The sequence below is a fragment of the Cherax quadricarinatus genome, unplaced genomic scaffold, assembly GCF_038502225.1.
Source record: "Cherax quadricarinatus isolate ZL_2023a unplaced genomic scaffold, ASM3850222v1 Contig19, whole genome shotgun sequence".
Lineage (NCBI taxonomy): Eukaryota > Metazoa > Arthropoda > Malacostraca > Decapoda > Parastacidae > Cherax > Cherax quadricarinatus.
The window spans coordinates 74,956-94,180 of record NW_027195045.1 but is presented as its reverse complement, the minus strand read 5'-3'; the positions used below and the strand labels follow the sequence as shown (position 1 = coordinate 94,180).

At 41.6% G+C, this 19,225-nt stretch overlaps 1 protein-coding gene across 3 annotated transcripts in view; it reads left to right on the top strand.

Annotated features, from left to right (window-relative positions):
- The window catches only part of LOC138851147 (zinc finger protein 271-like), a 234,328-nt gene that overhangs the window by 208,262 nt on the left and 6,841 nt on the right, over positions 1 to 19,225 (top strand). Inside the window, exon 2 of one of the 3 annotated variants that reach the window (XM_070079799.1) lies at positions 10,947 to 11,125. The exons of the other annotated variants lie outside the window; for them this stretch is intronic. The gene's annotated coding sequence lies outside the window, so the exon portion shown is untranslated. The remainder of the gene's footprint in view (positions 1 to 10,946; positions 11,126 to 19,225) is intronic. 3 annotated transcript variants of the gene reach the window in all.

Below are 19,225 nucleotides of genomic sequence, written 5' to 3'. Positions count from 1 at the left end.
TGGGCCGCTGTGACCATATTAGAAAGACAGGTGGGGGGAGCCATATAGCGAGTTTTGGTCATAATTTGAAATGTCCGTATTAGCGGAACGCCGTAAAGCGAAACGCCGTAAAGCGGGGCCCTGCTGTATATCAGATCACTTTCTAGTTGTAGCTACACAGAGAGTAAAAGGTAGATGGGATACAAGGAGAATAGAAGCATCAGGGAAGAGAGAGGTGAAGGTTTATAAACTAAAAGAGGAGGCAGTTAGGGAAAGATATAAACAGCTATTGGAGGATAGATGGGCTAATGAGAGCATAGGCAATGGGGTCGAAGAGGTATGGGGTAGGTTTAAAAATGTAGTGTTAGTGTTCAGCAGAAGTTTGTGGTTACAGGAAAGTGGGTGCGGGAGGGAAGAGGAGCGATTGGTGGAATGATGATGTAAAGAGAGTAGTAAGGGAGAAAAAGTTAGCATATGAGAAGTTTTTACAAAGTAGAAGTGATGCAAGGAGGGAAGAGTATATGGAGAAAAAGAGAGAGGTTAAGAGAGTGGTGAAGCAATGTAAAAAGAGAGCAAATGAGAGGGTGGATGAGATGTTATCAACAAATTTTGTTGAAAATAAGAAAAAGTTTTGGAGTGAGATTAACAAGTTAAGGAAGCCTAGAGAACAAATGGATTTGTCAGTTAAAAATAGGAGAGGAGAGTTATTAAATGGAGAGTTAGAGGTATTGGGAAGATGGAGGGAATATTTTGAGGAATTGTTAAATGTTGATGAAGATAGGGAAGCTGTGATTTCGTGTATAGGGCAAGGAGGAATAACATCTTGTAGGAGTGAGGAAGAGGCAGTTGTGAGTGTGGGGGAAGTTCGTGAGGCAGTAGGTAAAATGAAAGGGGGTAAGGCAGGCGGGATTGATGGGATAAAGATAGAAATGTTAAAAGCAGGTGGGGATATAGTTTTGGAGTGGTTGGTGCAATTATTTAATAAATGTATGGAAGAGGGTAAGGTACCTAGGGATTGGCAGAGAGCATGCATAGTTCCTTTGTATAAAGGCAAAGGGGATAAAAGAGAGTGCAAAAATTATAGGGGGATAAGTCTGTTGAGTATACCTGGTAAAGTGTATGGTAGAGTTATTATTGAAAGAATTAAAAGTAAGATGGAGAATAGAATAGCAGATGAACAAGGAGGCTTCAGGAAAGGTAGGGGGTGTGTGGACCAGGTGTTTACAGTGAAACATATAAGTGAACAGTATTTAGATAAGGCTAAAGAGGTCTTTGTGGCATTTATGGATTTGGAAAAGGCGTATGACAGGGTGGATAGGGGGGCAATGTGGCAGATGTTGCAGGTGTATGGTGTAGGAGGTAGGTTAATGAAAGCAATGAAGAGTTTTTACGAGGATAGTGAGGCTCAAGTTAGAGTACATAGGAAAGAGGGAAATTATTTCCCAGTAAAAGTAGGCCTTAGACAAGGATGTGTGATGTCACCGTGGTTGCTTAATATATTTATAGATGGGGTTGTAAGAGAAGTAAATGCGAGGGTCTTGACAAGAGGCGTGGAGTTAAAAGATAAAGAATCACACATAAAGTGGGAGTTGTCACAGTTGCTCTTTGCTGATGACACTGTGCTCTTGGGAGATTCTGAAGAGAAGTTGCAGAGATTGGTGGATGAATTTGGTAGGGTGTGCAAAAGAAGAAAATTAAAAGTGAATACAGGAAAGAGTAAGGTTATGAGGATAACAAAAATATTAGGTGATGAAAGATTGGATATCAGATTGGAGGGAGAGAGTATGGAGGAGGTGAATGTATTCAGATATTTTGGAGTGGACGTGTCAGCGGATGGGTCTATGAAAGATGAAGTGAATCAGAATTGATGAGGGGAAAAGGGTGAGTGGTGCACTTAGGAGTCTGTGGAGAGAAAGAACTTTGTCCTTGGAGGCAAAGAGGGGAATGTATGAGAGTATAGTTTCACCAACACTCTTATATGGGTGTGAAGCATGTGATGAATGTTGCAGCGAGCAGCAGGCTGGAGGCAGTGGAGATGTCATGTCTGAGGGCAATGTGTGGTGTGAATATAATGCAGAGAATTCGTAGTTTGGAAGTTAGGAGGAGGTGCGGGATTACCAAAACTGTTGTCCAGAGGGCTGAGGAAGGGTTGTTGAGGTGGTTCGGACATGTAGAGAGAATGGAGCGAAACAGAATGACTTCAAGAGTGTATCAGTCTGTAGTGGAAGGAAGGCGGGGTAGGGGTCGGCCTAGGAAAGGTTGGAGGGAGGGGGTAAAGGAGGTTTTGTGTGCGAGGGGCTTGGACTTCCAGCAGGCGTGCGTGAGCGTGTTTGATAGGAGTGTATGGAGACGAATGGTTTTTAATACTTGATGTGCTGTTGGAGTGTGAGCAAAGTAACATTTGTGAAGGGGTTCAGGGAAACCGGCAGGCCGGACTTGAGTCCTGGAGATGGGAAGTACAGTGCCTGCACTCTGAAGGAGGGGTGTTAATGTTGCAGTTTAAAAACTGTAGTGTAAAGCACCCTTCTGGCAAGACAGTGATGGAGTGAATGTTGGTGAAAGTTTTTCTTTTTCGGGCCACCCTGCCTTGGTGGGAATCGGCCAGTGTGATAATAATAAAAAAAAATATACAGTGGACCCCCGCATACTGTACGCATCGCATGCCATTCAATCCACATACCGCTCGCTTTTATCGCAAAAATTTTGCCTCGCATACCGCCCAAAATCCCGCTCACCGCTCTTCGTCCGAGACGCGTCCAATGTGCTCCCATAGCCAGCCTCACATGTGCCGCCGGTGGCATTGTTTACCAGCCAGCCTCCGCGGTAACATCCAAGCATACAATCAGAACATTTTGTATTATTAGTGTTTTTGGTGATTTTTTCTGGAAAATAAGTGACCATGGGCCCCAAGAAAGTTTCTAGTGCCAACCCTACAGCAATAAGGGTGAGAATTACTATAGAGATGAAGAAAAAGATCATTGATAAGTATGAAAGTGGAGTGCGTGTCTCCGAGCTGGCCAGGTTGTATAATAAACCCCAATCAACCATCGCTACTATTGGTGGTACAGCTGCTGCTGCTGTTGTACCACCGTCAGCTGCTGCTGCTGCTGCTGTAGTACCGTCTGCTGCTGCTGTAGCATCATCTGCTGCTGCTGTAGCATCATCTGCTGCTGCTGTAGCATCGTCTGCTGCTGCTGCTGTAGTACCGTCTGCTGCTGCTGTCACATCGTCTGCTGCTGCTGTAGCATCGTCTGCTGCTGCTGTAGCACTGTCAGCTGCTGCTGCTGCTGCTGTAGCACCGTTGTTGGTGTGGCTTATTGAGAATACCAAGAAACAATTAACCCCAGAGGATTTGCCACCCAGGATAACCCAAAAAAGTCAGTGTCATCGAAGACTGTCTAACTTATTTCCATTGGGGTCCTTAATCTTGTCTCCCAGGATGCAACCCACACCAGTTGACTAACACCCAGGTGAACAGGGAAAAATGCCTGGAACTAGTGCTCATATTGGTGAATTTAAAGCCAGCAAAGGTTGGTTTGAGAGATTTAAGAATCATAGTGGCATACACAGTGTGATAAGGCCTGTTCTGGAAGAAAATGCCAAACAGGACCTACAGTACTCAGGAGGAAAAGGCACTCCCAGGACACAGTGTCTCATCAGTCATTGCTGCATCTTCAATAAAGGTAAGTGTCATTTATTCTTCATTTAGTAGAGTAGTACATGCACAATATATCTTGTGCATGTACTACTCTACTATTGTGCATGTATCCTTCTCTTTGTGTGTAGGAAAATGTATATTTCATGTGGTAAAATTTTTTTTTTCATACTTTTGGGTGTCTTGCGCGGATTAATTTGATTTCCATTATTTCTTATTTACCTGGAGTTTACCTGGAGAGAGTTCCGGGGGTCAACGCCCTCGCGGCCCGGTCTGTGACCAGGCCTCCTGGTGGATCAGCGCCTGATCAACCAGGCTGTTGCTGCTGGCTGCACGCAAACCAACGTACGAGCCACAGCCCGGCTGATCCGGAACTGACTTTAGGTGCTTGTCCAGTGCCAGCTTGAAGACTGCCAGGGGTCTGTTGGTAATCCCCCTTATGTGTGCTGGAGGCAGTTGAACAGTCTCGGGCCCCTGACACTTATTGTATGGTCTCTTAACGTGCTAGTGACACCCCTGCTTTTCATTGGGGGGATGGTGCATCGTCTGCCAAGTCTTTTGCTTTCGTAGTGAGTGATTTTCGTGTGCAAGTTCGGTACTAGTCCCTCTAGGATTTTCAAGGTGTATATAATCATGTATCTCTCCCTCCTGCGTTCCAGGGAATACAGGTTTAGGAACCTCAAGCGCTCCCAATAATTGAGGTGTTTTATCTCCGTTATGCGCGCCGTGAAAGTTCTCTGTACATTTTCTAGGTCGGCAATTTCACCTGCCTTGAAAGGTGCTGTTAGTGTGCAGCAATATTCCAGCCTAGATAGAACAAGTGACCTGAAGAGTGTCATCATGGGCTTGGCCTCCCTAGTTTTGAAGGTTCTCATTATCCATCCTGTCATTTTTCTAGCAGATGCGATTGATACAATGTTATGGTCCTTGAAGGTGAGATCCTCCGACATGATCACTCCCAGGTCTTTGACGTTGGTGTTTCGCTCTATTTTGTGGCCAGAATTTGTTTTGTACTCTGATGAAGATTTAATTTCCTCGTGTTTACCATATCTGAGTAATTGAAATTTCTCATCGTTGAACTTCATATTGTTTTCTGCAGCCCACTGAAAGACTCGGTTGATGTCCGCCTGGAGCCTTGCAGTGTCTGCAATGGAAGACACTGTCATGCAGATTCGGGTGTCATCTGCAAAGGAAGACACGGTGCTGTGGCTGACATCCTTGTCTATGTCGGATATGAGGATGAGGAACAAGATGGGAGCGAGTACTGTGCCTTGTGGAACAGAGCTTTTCACCGTAGCTGCCTCGGACTTTACTCTGTTGACGACTACTCTGTGTTCTGTTAGTGAGGAAATTATAGATCCATCGACCGACTTTTCCTGTTATCCCTTTAGCACGCATTTTGTGCGCTATTACGCCATGGTCACACTTGTCGAAGGCTTTTGCAAAGTCTGTATGTATTACATCTGCATTCTTTTTGTCTTCTAGTGCATTTAGGACCTTGTTGTAGTGATCCAATAGTTGAGACAGACAGGAGCGACCTGTTCTAAACCCATGTTGCCCTGGGTTGTGTAACTGATGGGTTTCTAGATGGGTGGTGATCTTGCTTCTTAGGACCCTTTCAAAGATTTTTATGATATGGGATGTTAGTGCTATTGGTCTGTAGTTCTTTGCTGTTGCTTTACTGCCCCCTTTGTGGAGTGGGGCTATGTCTGTTGTTTTTAGTAACTGTGGGACGACCCCCGTGTCCATGCTCCCTCTCCATAGGATGGAAAAGGCTCGTGATAGGGGCTTCTTGCAGTTCTTGATGAACACGGAGTTCCATGAGTCTGGCCCTGGGGCAGAGTGCATGGGCATGTCATTTATCGCCAGTTCGAAGTCATTTGGCGTCAGGATAACATCGGATAGGCTTGTGTTAACCAAATTTTGTGGCTCTCTCATAAAAAATTCGTTTTGATCTTCGACTCTCAGTCTGGTTAGCGGCTTGCTAAAAACTGAGTCATATTGGGACTTGAGTAGCTCACTCATTTCCTTGCTGTCATCTGTGTAGGACCCATCTTGTTTAAGTAGGGGCCCAATACTGGATGTTGTTCTCGACTTTGATTTGGCATAGGAGAAGAAATACTTTGGGTTTCTTTCGATTTCATTTATGGCTTTTAGTTCTTCCCGCGATTCCTGACTCCTATAAGATTCCTTTAGCTTGAGTTCGATGCTTGCTATTTCTCTGACCAGTGTCTCCCTACGCATTTCAGATATATTGACCTCTTTTAGCCGCTCTGTTATTCTTTTCCGTCGCCTGTAAAGGGAGCACCTGTCTCTTTCTATTTTACATCTACTCCTCCTTTTTCTTAGAGGAATAAGCCTTGTGCATGCATCGAGTGCCACCAAGTTAATCTGTTCTAGGCATACGTTGGGGTCTGTGTTGCTTAGTATATCTTCCCAGCTTATATCGGTTAGGACTTGGTTTACTTGGTCCCACTTTATGTTTTTGTTATTGAAGTTGAATTTGGTGAATGCTCCCTCGTGACTAGTCTCATTATGTCGGTCTGGGGCTCCATGCATACATGTCTGAACCTCAATTATGTTGTGATCTGAGTTTAATGTTTTTGATATGGTGACATTTCTTATCAGATAATCATTGTTAGTGAAGATGAGGTCTAGTGTATTCTCCAGTCTAGTAGGCTCTATTATTTGCTGGTTTAAATTGAATTTTGTGCAGAGATTTAAAAGCTCGTATGAGTGTGAGTTTTCATCAGAGCTGCCTCCTGGTGTTATTACTGCAACAATATTATTTGCTATATTCCTCCATTTTAGGTGCCTTAAGTTGAAATCCCCCAGGAGGAAGATGTTGGGTGCAGGAGCTGGAAGATTTTCCAGACAGTGGTCAATTTTTAACAGCTGTTCCTGGAATTGCTGGGATGTTGCATCCGGAGGCTTGTAGACTACCGCAATGACTAGGTTTTGGTTCTCGACCTTTACTGCTAAAATTTCCACTACATCATTTGAGGCATTTAGCAGTTCTGTGCAAACAAGTGACTCTGCAATGTACAGGCCAACCCCCCCCTTTTGCCTGTTCACTGTGTCACATCTGTATAGGTTGTAACCTGGGATCCATATTTCGTTGTCCAAGTGATCCTTTATGTGGGTCTCAGTGAAAGCCGCGAACATTGCCTTTGCCTCTGCAAGCAGTCCACGGATGAAAGGTATTTTGTTGTTTGTTGCTGGCTTTAGACCCTGTATATTTGCAAAGAAGAATGTCATCGGACTGGTGGTATTGTTGGTACTGGGGGGGGATTTTTTTTCCGGCATTAGTATCTGTATCTGTTGGTTTGGAGTGGAGGCCATCGACTGTGGTTCCACTCCAGGAATGACTGGATTTGGTGTACGATTTCTGCCATTTCCTGCCAGTTTTTTTCCTTCCTGGCACTAAAAAACCTCTCCCTCTTGAGTGGCTGTGTCTACCCAGGTTTTCCCATTGCCTGGATGTTTTGTATCTTTTTGTACCCTTTAGATGGTGTGCCTGGCAATTTAAGTTATAGCACACTCTTTCCTGTACTGAAGAGGTACACATTTCAGGGTGAAAAAGCTTACAGGAAGGGAGTTTGCATTTTCCTGTTGTCATATGGGCATGGCATTTTCTAGGGTGGTCATAGTTGCACGTCCTGTCTGTTTTTCCAGATTTCCCATGTCTGCAGATACCAAGTGCATAGTATGTGCACAGGCTTGGTTTCCGTTTGCCTTGGGTTTCTGTGACTGTATTCCCTGTTGGTGCATGTTTCTCTGTCTTATTCCTATCCTCCCTAGCACCAACAATGGAGCTCCCACCAGTTGTTTTTGGTAATATATCCTCACTATAGCTAGTGGAGTCCTCTTGTTTGCTATTTCCTGTGGTATTTCTAGTTTGCAATATTGGTTTTATCTTATCTTTGACTACACTTGTTTCCCCGCTACGGCTCCTGTCCCCTATGAGGTCATTTATATGTATTCCTTCCTGCGTATAGTTCCCGACTACCTGGACAAAATCTCCAGCTTCACCATTACTGTCTCCCAGGACAGCACCTCCAGCTTCACCATTACTGTCTCCCAGGACAGCACCTCCAGCTTCACCATTACTGTCTCCCAGGACAGCACCTCCAGCTTCACCATTACTGTCTCCCAGGACAGCACCTCCAGCTTCACCATTACTGTCTCCCAGGACAGCACCTCCAGCTTCACCATTACTGTCTCCCAGGACAGCACCTCCAGCTTCACCATTACTGTCTCCCAGGACAGCACCTCCAGCTTCACCATTACTGTCTCCCAGGACAGCACCTCCAGCTTCACCATTACTGTCTCCCAGGACAGCACTGTCAGCCCCACATTTACTGACTACCAGGACATCACCTCCAGCCTTACAGTTTCTGACTACATGGCCAGTATCAAGGGCAGTACCATTCAGCCCAGACTTTTTTTGTTCCCATCTGTTGTAGAAAGCTTCCAGGTTGTCTATGAAAGCAGCTTTGATGTTATCCTCTTTTAATACCCTCGTGATTTTAGTCCACAGATTTTCCTCATTTGGGCATACCCAAAAACACTTCCCTGTTTTAATACTGCTTGTAGCTAGTTCTTGGATATCTGCACAAGGGGCGTGACACCAATTTCCACAAAAATGACAATTTATCCATGTGGAAGCCCGTTTGTTTGATTGACTGCAGACTATACAGAGCTTCATATTGATTTGAGTGGTTGATTTACTGTAATTCTACTAGCAACCTCTTGAATACTCTATTAATAACCTCCTTAAATGAAGCTCTAGCTATTTGTATTTATTTCTAACTAATTGGACAGCTTACCGTGTATGTTCCTGATTTATATTTATTGTTTGTGTTTGATAAGGGCGCCTACAACCCCATCCGTTTACAGTCTGCTTTATTGTCCAACGAAACTGTTTGAAACCAGTCAAGGGTTCGAACCATCAAGGGTTCGGACCAGTCGAGGGTTCGGACCAGTCGATCTGATCTGATCAGTGGGTCACTTATTTAAAACATACTAGTCGGTGATTTGGGCTAACACATGAAGGATCTACTTGAAATTATCTACCCGAGTAATATGTGATTTGATTGATACAAAAGTATAACTTGCGTGTTGAAGAGCCGGTGATTTCTGGCAGCTCCTACAGTGACGAATGGTCGAGCCTCAACCCTTGTTTATCAATCGCTGTATCTAGCTTTTCTAGTTTTTTTTTTTTTCGTCTCCACCACAATAAATGCTATATTATCACTATAGTTGACTGGTGGAAATTTTGGAGGAAGGACGCTTTTTCTGTAGTAATAATTGCTTCTCGTTGTGTATATTGCGACCGCTGGTAACTACAGGTTATATGAAATTCACAGTATACGTCTGGTATTTCAAGAAAAAAGAAACTAATGAAAGTCACTCCACCCCACTAAGTACCATTATAATACTGGTTAGTTGCTACTACAACATTGTATTCTGCTATTCACTGGCATCACTAGATTATATGCGAGTACACTAGCAGGCCAGAAAGATTGTTAAAACAGCTGACCAGTGTGGTAAGATTTGGCGACTTCTGGCACCTGCCTCTATAGGCTTATCACTTCATTTACAAATTCACCTGTTTTCAAATGACACTTTAGCCTTTATCATCTATATACTAGGGAGCCACTGTAGTATACACTATACACTATGTATGCACAATGTTATCAGGGAGACTTTCTTTCCTCTGACAAAGAAAAGTTCTATTATTATTATTTTGCACACGGAACACGTGTGTAGAGAACCTAGGATAACCCAGAAGTCAGACAGAATGACTTATAATTGCTACACTCTTAATGCTACACTTTGCCACTGCTGCTTCATGATGTCTGCCACTTCTGCTTCATGATGTCTGCCACTTCTGCTTCATGATGTCTGCCACTGCTGCTTCACGATTTCTGCCACTGCTGCTTCATGTTGTCTGCCACTGCTACCTCATGATGTCTACTCCCACTTTTGCTAGTGTGTTGAAGAGCTTTCCAATATGTGAAGGTTGAGGGGCAGTGGCACTTGGACAGGTAATGGATGGTAACGTAATTTGTTTATCTTGAACATCGCCAAAGAATCGAACATTTCTGCTACTTTGAGCTCAATTTCAAGGTACTTTTTGTCATGAAACCAATCAAAATCATGTCTGTTTCTGTATTATATCTTGCATTCTATCAAATGAAACAAAAAAACGAGAATACAGCCATAAAAACCATATGAAAATATACTGCTAAGGGGAGGTTAATGGCTGAGATGTGAACTCCATTGTTTATGGCCCGATTTCTTTCATTTTTGGTGTATGCTAAGAAACATGTTTCCATCATACATTGCCCAAGTTTCAATAAGATAGTCTAACAAGCAACTGATGTCCAGTTCCCTAGATCAAGAGCAAGAGCCCCTCACCATTGTCAAGGAACATCCCTTGAGGCCAGCTCTCTTCTGGAAATTTCACTCGTGTCTGGAAGCAAAAAATCAACCGAGCAACTGCTCATATCTGGAAAAGCTCGCACATGGATGCACTCGTTAGTAGAGGTTCCATTGTATACATATACTGAAAAAGATAACATAGAGTCAAAAAAATCATGCAGACCAGTGTAATAATAATAATTTATAATAATAGTAATATAATTTATAAGAATAATTATAATATAACAATAATACAGTGGACCCCTGCCTTATGATATTAATCTGTTCCTGAGAGCTCATCATAAGCCGAAATTATCGTTAGTCGATTTAATTTTCCCCATAAATAATGGAAATCTAATTAATCCGTTCCTGACACCCCAAAGTATGAAAAAAAAATTTTACCACATGAAATATGAATTTTAATACACTCAAACTGAAGAAGACATGCACAATTACTACTATACTAAGAATAGAATACATGACACTTACCTTTATTGAAGATCTGGTGATGATTGATGGGATGGGAGGAGGGGAGAGTGTGGAAGTTATTGTTTAGAAGGGGAATCCCTTCCATTAGGACTTGAGGTAGCAAGTCCTTTTCTGGGGTTACTTCCCTTCTTCTTTTAATGCCACCAGAACCAGCTTCAGAGTCACTGGACCTCTGTTACACAACAAATCTGTCCATAGATCTCTGTACCTCCCGTTCCTTTAAGACTTTCCTAAAATGGGCCATAACATTGTCATTGTACAGGTTGCCAACACGGTTTGCAGTAGCTGTGTCAGGGGGATTTTCATCCATAAAGGTTTGCAGTTCAACCCACTTTGCACACATTTCCTTAATCTCTTTTTTTTAATTCCATACTAATTCTCACCCTTTTTACCACAGGGATGGCACTAGAAACTTTCTTGGGGTCCATAGTGACTTATTTTGCAGTTACAAGCACTAAAAACACTGGGATAATGTGAAATGTACCTAATGTATGCGTAGATGTGACTGCACTGACTGGCTTGTAAACACTGGCACTGAGGCCACAGATGGGACACGTCCTGGACGAATCACGTAAGGTGAGATTTTTATCGTGAGGCGAGGCAAAATTTTTGTGTTCAAATGCTTCGTATCGCGGATTTAACGTAACGTGATGCGTTCGTAATTATAATCATAAATCGCTCAGGAACACTTAAATGTCATGTACAGTGGACCCTCACCTAACGCTATTAATCCGTTCCTGATAGCTCAATGTTAGGCGAAATTATCGTTAGGTGAATTAATTTTCCCCAAGAGAAATAATGGAAATCAAATTAATCCGTTCCTGACACCATGAAGTATGAACAAAAAAAAATTTTTTACCACATGAAATATTAATTTTAATACACACAAACTAAAGAAGACATGCACAGTTACATGACACTTACCTTTATTGAAGATCTGGTGATGATTGATGGGAGGGGAGGAGGGGAGAATGTTGATGGTGTTAGTGTTTAGAAGGGGAATCCCCTTCCATTAGGACTTGAGGTGGCAAGTCCTTTTCTGGGGTTACTTCCCTTCTTCTTTTAATGCCACTAGGACCAGCTTGAGAGTCACTGGACCTCTGTCGCACAACATATCTGTCCATAGAGGCCTGTACCTCTCGTTCCTTTATGACATTCCTAAAGTGTTTCACAACATTGTCAGTGTACAGGTTGCCAACACGGCTTGCAATAGCTGTGTGAGGGTGATTTTCATCAAAAAAGGTTTGCACTTTAAGCCACATTGTACACATTTCCTTAATCTTTGAAGTAGGCAACTCACTCAGTTTCTCTATCCCCTCCTCCGAAACAGTTTCCTCAAGTGCGGCCTCTTGCTGTTGAAGATGATCTAGCAGCTCAACAGTGGTTAGTTCTTCATTGTCCTCCTCCACCAACTCTTCCACATCCTCCCCACTAACCTCCAACCCCAAGGACTTCCCCAATGCCACACTGGATTCCTCAACTGGCATAGGATTCCCAGGGTTAGCCTCAAACCCTTCAAAATCCCTTTTGTCTACACATTCTGGCCACAGTTTCTTCCAAGCAGAGTTCAAGGTCCTGTTAGTCGCTTCCACCCAAGCCTTACCTATAATGTTTACACAATTGAGGATGCTAAAGTGATCTCTCCAAAACTCTCTTAGAGTCAATTGAGTTTCTGAGGTCACTACAAAGCACCTTTCAAACATAGCTTTTGTGTAGTTTCTTGAAGTTCGAAATGACCTGCTGGTCCATGGGCTGTAGGAGAGGAGTGGTATTAGGAGGCAAAAACTTGACCTTAATGAAGCTCATTTCCGCAGAAATAAGCATTGTCTAATACCAGGAGGCACTTAAGGTCTAATTTCTTTTCAGTTAGGTAATTTTTCACAGTGGGGGCAAATGCATGGTGTAACCAGTCATAGAAAAAGTCCCTAGTGACCCATGCCTTACTGTTTGCCCTCCACAGCACACACAAATTGGCCTTGAGGACATTGTTTTTCCTGAAAACTGGGAGTTTCAGAGTGATACACCAATAAAGGCTTCACTTTGCAATCACCACTAGCATTGGCACATATCAACAGAGTAAGCCTGTCTTTCATAGGCTTATGTCCTGGGAGTGCCTTTTCCTCCTGAGTAATGTACGTCCTGTTTGGCATTTTCTTCCAAAACAGGCCTGTTTCGTCACAATTAAACGCTTGTTCAGGTTTCAGTCCTTCACTGTCTATGTACTCCTTGAATTCCTGCACATATTTTATTGAAAATAAGAAAAAGTTTTGGAGTGAGATTAACAAGTTAAGGAAGCCTAGAGAACAAATGGATTTGTCAGTTAAAAATAGGAGAGGAGAGTTATTAATTGGAGAGTTAGAGGTATTGGGAAGATGGAGGGAATATTTTGAGGAACTGTTAAATGTTGATGAAGATAGGGAAGCTGTGATTTCGTGTATAGGGCAAGGAGGAATAACATTTTGTAGGAGTGAGGAAGAGCCAGTTGTGAGTGTGGGGAAAGTTCGTGAGGCAGTAAGTAAAATGAAAGGGGGTAAGGCAGCCGGGATTGATGGGATATAGATAGAAATGTTAAAAGCAGGTGGGGATATAGTTTTGGAGTGGTTGGTGCAATTATTTAATAAATGTATAGAATAGGGTAAGGTACCTAGGGATTGGCAGAGAGCATGCATAGTTCCTTTGTATAAAGGCAAAGGGGACAAAAGAAAGTGCAAAAATTATAGGGGGATAAGTTTGTTGAGTATACCTGGTAAAGTGTATGGTAGAGTTATTATTGAAAGAATTTAGAGTAAGACGGAGGATATGATAGCAGATGAACAAGGAGGCTTTAGGAAAGGTAGGAGGTGTGTGGACCAGGTGTTTACAGTGAAACATATAAGTAAACAGTATTTAGATAAGGCTAAAGAGGTTTTTGTGGCATTTATGGATTTAGAAAAGGCGTATGACAGGGTGGATAGGGGGGCAATGTTGCAGGTGTATGGTGTAGGAGGTAGGTTACTGAAAGCAGTGAAGAGTTTTATGAGGATAGTGAGGCTCAAGTTAGAGTATGTAGGAAAGAGGGAGATTATTTCCCAGTAAAAGTAGGCCTTAGACAAGGATGTGTGATGTCTCTGTGGTTTAATATATTTATAGATGGGGTTGTAAGAGAAGTAAATGCGAGGGTCTTGGCAAGAGGCATGGAGTTAAAAGATAAAGAATCACACATAAAGTGGGAGTTGTCACAGTTGCTCTTTGCTGATGACTCTGTGCTCTTGGGAGATTCTGAAGAGAAGTTGCAGAGGTTGGTGGATGAATTTGGTAAGGTATGCAAAAGAAGAAAATTAAAAGTGAATACAGGAAAGAGTAAGGTTATGAGGATAACAAAAAGATTAGGTGATGAAAGATTGGATATCAGATTGGAGGGAGAGAGTATGGAGGAGGTGAATGTATTCAGATATTTTGGAGTGGACGTGTTAGCGGATGGGTCTATGAAAGATGAGGTGAATCATAGAATTGGTGAGGGGAAAAGGGTGAGCGGTGCACTTAGGAGTCTGTGGAGACAAAGAACTTTGTCCTTGGAGGCAAAGAGGGGAATGTATGAGAGTATAGTTTTACCAATGCTCTTATATGGGTGTGAAGCATGGGTGATGAATGTTGCAGCGAGAAGGCTGGAGGCAGTGGAGATGTCATGTCTGAGGGCAATGTGTGGTGCGAATATAATGCAGAGAATTCGTAGTTTGGAAGTTAGGAGGAGGTGCGGGATTACCAAAACTGTTGTCCAGGGGGCTGAGGAAGGGTTGTTGAGGTGGTTTGGACATGTAGAGAGAATGGAGCAAAACAGAGTGACTTCAAGAGTGTATCAGTCTGTAGTGGAAGGAAGGCGGGGTAGGGGTCGGCCTAGGAAAGGTTGGAGGGAGGGGGTAAAGGAGGTTTTGTGTGCGAGGGGATTGGACTTCCAGCAGGCATGCGTTAGCGTGTTTGATAGGAGTGAATGGAGACAAATGGTTTTTAATACTTGATGTGCTGTTGGAGTGTGAGCAAAGTAACATTTATAAAGGGATTCAGGGAAACCGGCAGGCCGGACTTGAGTCTTGGAGATGGGAAGTACAGTGCCTGCACTCTGAAGGAGGGGTGTTAATGTTGCAGTTTAAAAACTGTAGTGTAAAGCACTCTTCTGGCAAGACAGTGATGGAGTGAATGTTGGTGAAAGTTTTTCTTTTTCGAGCCACCTTGCCTTGGTGGGAATCGGCCAGTGTGTTAATAAAATAATATAATATTTTTCAGCCGCTTTGTGGTCCGAACTGGCAGCCTCACCGTGCCTTATCACACTATGTATGCCACTATGATTCTTAAATCTCTCAAACCAACCTTTGCTGGCCTTAAATTCCCTCACATCATCACTAGTTGCAGGCATTTTTCTAATTAAATCGTCATGCAACTTCCTAGCCTTTTCGCATATAATCGCTTGAGAGATGCTATCTGCTGCTATACGTTTTTCGTTTATCCACACCAATAACAGTCTCTCAACATCATCTATCACTTGCGATCTCTGTTTCAAAAACAAAGTTGCACCTTTGGCAAGAACAGCTTCCTTGATTGCCGTTTTCTTTGCCACAATAGTAGCGATGGTTGATTGGGGTTTTGTGTACTACCTGGCCAGCTCGGAGACACGCACTCCACTTTCACACTTAGCAATGATCTCTTTCTTCATATCCATAGTAATTCTCACTCTTTTTGCTGTAGGGTTGGCACTAGAAGCTTTCTTGAGGCCCACGGTGACTTATTCTGCAGGTGCAATCATTAAAAAGGCTGTGATAATATGAAATGTTCCGATTGTATGCTTGGAAGCGACTGCGGTGGCTGGCTTGTAAACACTGGCACCCACGGAACAAGTGAGGTTGGCTCAGGCTGCACGTGGACGCGTCTCGAACGAACCGCGTTGAGCGAGTTTTTTAGCGCTAGCCGAGGCAAAATTTTTGCGTTAAAATGTATCGCTAGGCGGATTTAACATTATGCGATGCATTCGTTAGGCGAGGTTCCACTGTATTTCAAATAGGTTTGGTATCTGACATTTAAGGCACTCCAGAGTGATTATTATTATTTATTATTATTATTGTTATGATGATGATTATGATTATTACCATTGACATACCTTGTTCACTGAGTTTAGTCATTTCTTAAGTTGCCACGATACGCTGAGAATGTAAACACAGATGAACGCACGAGCTAACCCCTTTACTGTGAACTTCTTTTGTACTTCTTCCATTTTCCTCTTTTTTTCTCTTCTCTTTCTAACTCTGTTCTATTATGAGATGCACAATATAGTACATGTTTAAAGACGAAATATGTAGTCTTGGAGATTGCTTGGTGCAGAGGTGCATCACTAACCCCTTTACAATGAACTTCTTTTGTACTTCTTGCATTTTCATGTTGTCTTTCCTCTTCCAAGAGGAAAAACAACAGTGCATGTCTCGTATATTTAGTAGGTTCAGGCTTTTGAAAAGTGTTGGGGTGTGCTATCTAGCACAGGAGTTGGTAATAATCTGCACAGCAACTTTTTGTTTGGCAATTAAAGGTTTAAGGTGGTTGGCTGTGGTTGATCCCAAGGCACAAATACCATAGGTGAGGTAGGGATATATTAAAGAGTGGTATTGGGTATGGAGTGTCATTTTGGGTACATAGTATCATTTCCTGGAAAGGAAGCCTACTGATTTGGAAATTATCTTGGATATATGATGGATCTGAGAATGAAAATTAACCCTTTCGGGGTTTCCGACGTTCTAGTATGGCTTACACGCCAGGGTTTTTGACGTACTAGTATGAATAAATTCTAGCGCCCTCAAATCTAGCCAGAGAAAGCTGGTAGGCCTACATATGAAAAAATGGGTCGATGTGGTTAGTGTGCAAAGTATAAAAAAAATCCTGCAGCACACAGTGTGTAATGAGAAAAAAAAACTTTGACCGTGTTTTTGGATTAAAACAGCGACTTTGCACTGTATTTTTGTATGGTATTTATTGTTGTATTCTAGTTTTCCTGGTCTTATTTTATAGAATGGAAGACATATTACAGAAATTGAGATGACTTTGATTGGTTTCACAATGAAAAGTACCTTGAAATTGAGCTCAAATTAGCAGAAATGTTCGATTTTTGCCAAAGTTCAAAAGTAAACAAATCATGCCATGCATCCAATACACATCAACTAGTGAATCTAATATTCTTTCACAAGTGCGCTGGTATTATTTATTCCATTTCTACACTAATACAGTAGTCTGCATAACAGTAAATCTATTTTTTGTGAGAATAAAAATTCAAAGCGGAAAGCAAAAGAAATGTAAGAGGGGCATGGGGATATGACTAATGAACAGAGGAAATGTTATTTTAGTTCCAGGAATGTCTTTCTTGTTTATTCTGGACCCTATTTGGAAATTGGCATTTTTTGAAATTTGTGTGAAATTGGCAAAATTGTTAAATTCTGACCACTTTATTGGATAGTTGAAATTGGTAAATGGGTGATTTCTTGTGCTCATTCGATAGAAAAAACAGAGTTCTAGCAAAATAGTTATGAATTTTGTCGACTAGTACACTGGAATTGGCCGAAAATAGGGCTCGAAATGGGTAAAATCACCGATGTGTAAACATTGTCGAGACCGCTAACTTCGCAAGAGCATAATTCTGTAAGTTTTCCATCAAATTTCATGCTTTTGATGTCATTATGATCAGGAAAAGATTCTATATTTTCATAAGAATTTTTTTTTTTTTTTTTTGAAATTTTGGCGACCCTGAGAACAAGTCTCTGAGAGGGCCTGGTGACCCCCAAAGGGTTAAGCTTACAGTCAAGGAGAAGACCTAGAAAGTTACCCTCAGTTTGTCTTGCGGTAGGGGGACCATTTATAAGTATTTTAAGTTGGATATTTAAGGCTTTGCATCCAAACAGAATGAAGTATGTTTAGTCTATTTTGAGAGCGAATTTGTTGGTTATCATCATCGTTGTTTGAAGTAGAAGTAGTAGTGGCAATAGTTAGCAGGGGAAGCAGTGGTAGATAGAAAAGGGAATGAAGCAAGGTAGTAGTAGTGGGAGTAATAGTAGTAATGGAGCAAAAGAAGCAGAAGTGAATTAAGCCTAAGTACAAGAAAGAGGAGAACTGCAGGAGAGTTAATGGGCCACAAGGGTGGGACCAAGAACACAGGTGGGGGGAAGGGAAAGCTGAAGGACAAAATATACCTAGACAGAAGAAAGGAAGACAAAAATATGGAAAGGAAAAGGAGGAGGAGAAGAAAAGATCATGTCAAGTCATGAGCATTCTGAAGTATGGAGCATTTGATAATGCAATGAGAAAGGAAGGCATCTACAGAGACAAAGCCAGGACCAAGATTCATATTAGGAAAATTGTGTAAAAGGGATACTTCAAGAAGACAGTGTCTTGTTATACAAAGATTTATAATTAAATGCCCTGTATTTTTACTTTAAACACAGTCATTGTGTGTAATTCAAATTTCTTAATATAAGATTATTGTAGCAATAACTGTAGCATTTTGGGAAGTACTAAGACTACAGTAACTGTAGCATATAGAAATTACTAACATTACAGTAGCTGTAGAATATAGGAAGTACTAAGACTACAGTAACTGTAGCATATAGAAAGTACTAACATTACAGTAGCTGTAGAATATAGGAAGTACTAAGACTACAGTAACTGTAGTATATAGGAAGAACTAAGACTACAGTAACTGTAGCATATAGAAAGTACTGACACTACAGTAGCTGTAGAATATAGGAAGTACTAAGACTACAGTAACTGTAGCATATAGAAATTACTAACATTACAGTAGCTGTAGAATATAGGAAGTACTAAGACTACAGTAACTGTAGCATATAGAAAGTACTAACATTACAGTAGCTGTAGAATATAGGAAGTACTAAGACTACAGTAACTGTAGCATATAGAAAGTACTAACATTACAGTAGCTGTAGAATATAGGAAGTACTAAGACTACAGTAACTGTAGTATATAGGAAGTACTAAGACTACAGTAACTATAGTATATAGGAAGAACTAAGACTACAGTAACTGTAGCATATAGAAAGTACTAACACTACAGTAGTTGTAGAATATAGGAAGTACCAAGACTACAATAACTGTAGTATATAGGAAATATTAAGCCTGCAGTAACAGTAGCATTTAGGAAGAATTAAGACTGCAGTAACATTATGAAGAATTACGACTGCAGTAACATTACTAAGCACTAAGACTGCCTTAACACTAGCAAGCACTAAGACTGCAGTAACATTAGGAAGCACTAAGACTGCAGTAACATTATGAAGTATTAAGACTGCAGTAACATTATGAAGTATTAAGACTGCAGTAACATTAGGAAGTATTAAGACTGCAGTAACATTAGGAAGTATTAAGACTGCAGTAACATTAGGAAGTATTAAGACTGCAGTAACATTAGGAAGTATTAAGACTGCAGTAACATTAGGAAGTATTAAGACTGCAGTAACATTAGGAAGTATTAAGACTGCAGTAACATTAGGAAGTATTAAGACTGCAGTAACATTAGGAAGTATTAAGACTGCAGTAACATTAGGAAGTATTAAGACTGCAGTAACATTAGGAAGTATTAAGACTGCAGTAACATTAGGAAGTATTAAGACTGCAGTAACATTAGGAAGTATTAAGACTGCAGTAACATTAGGAA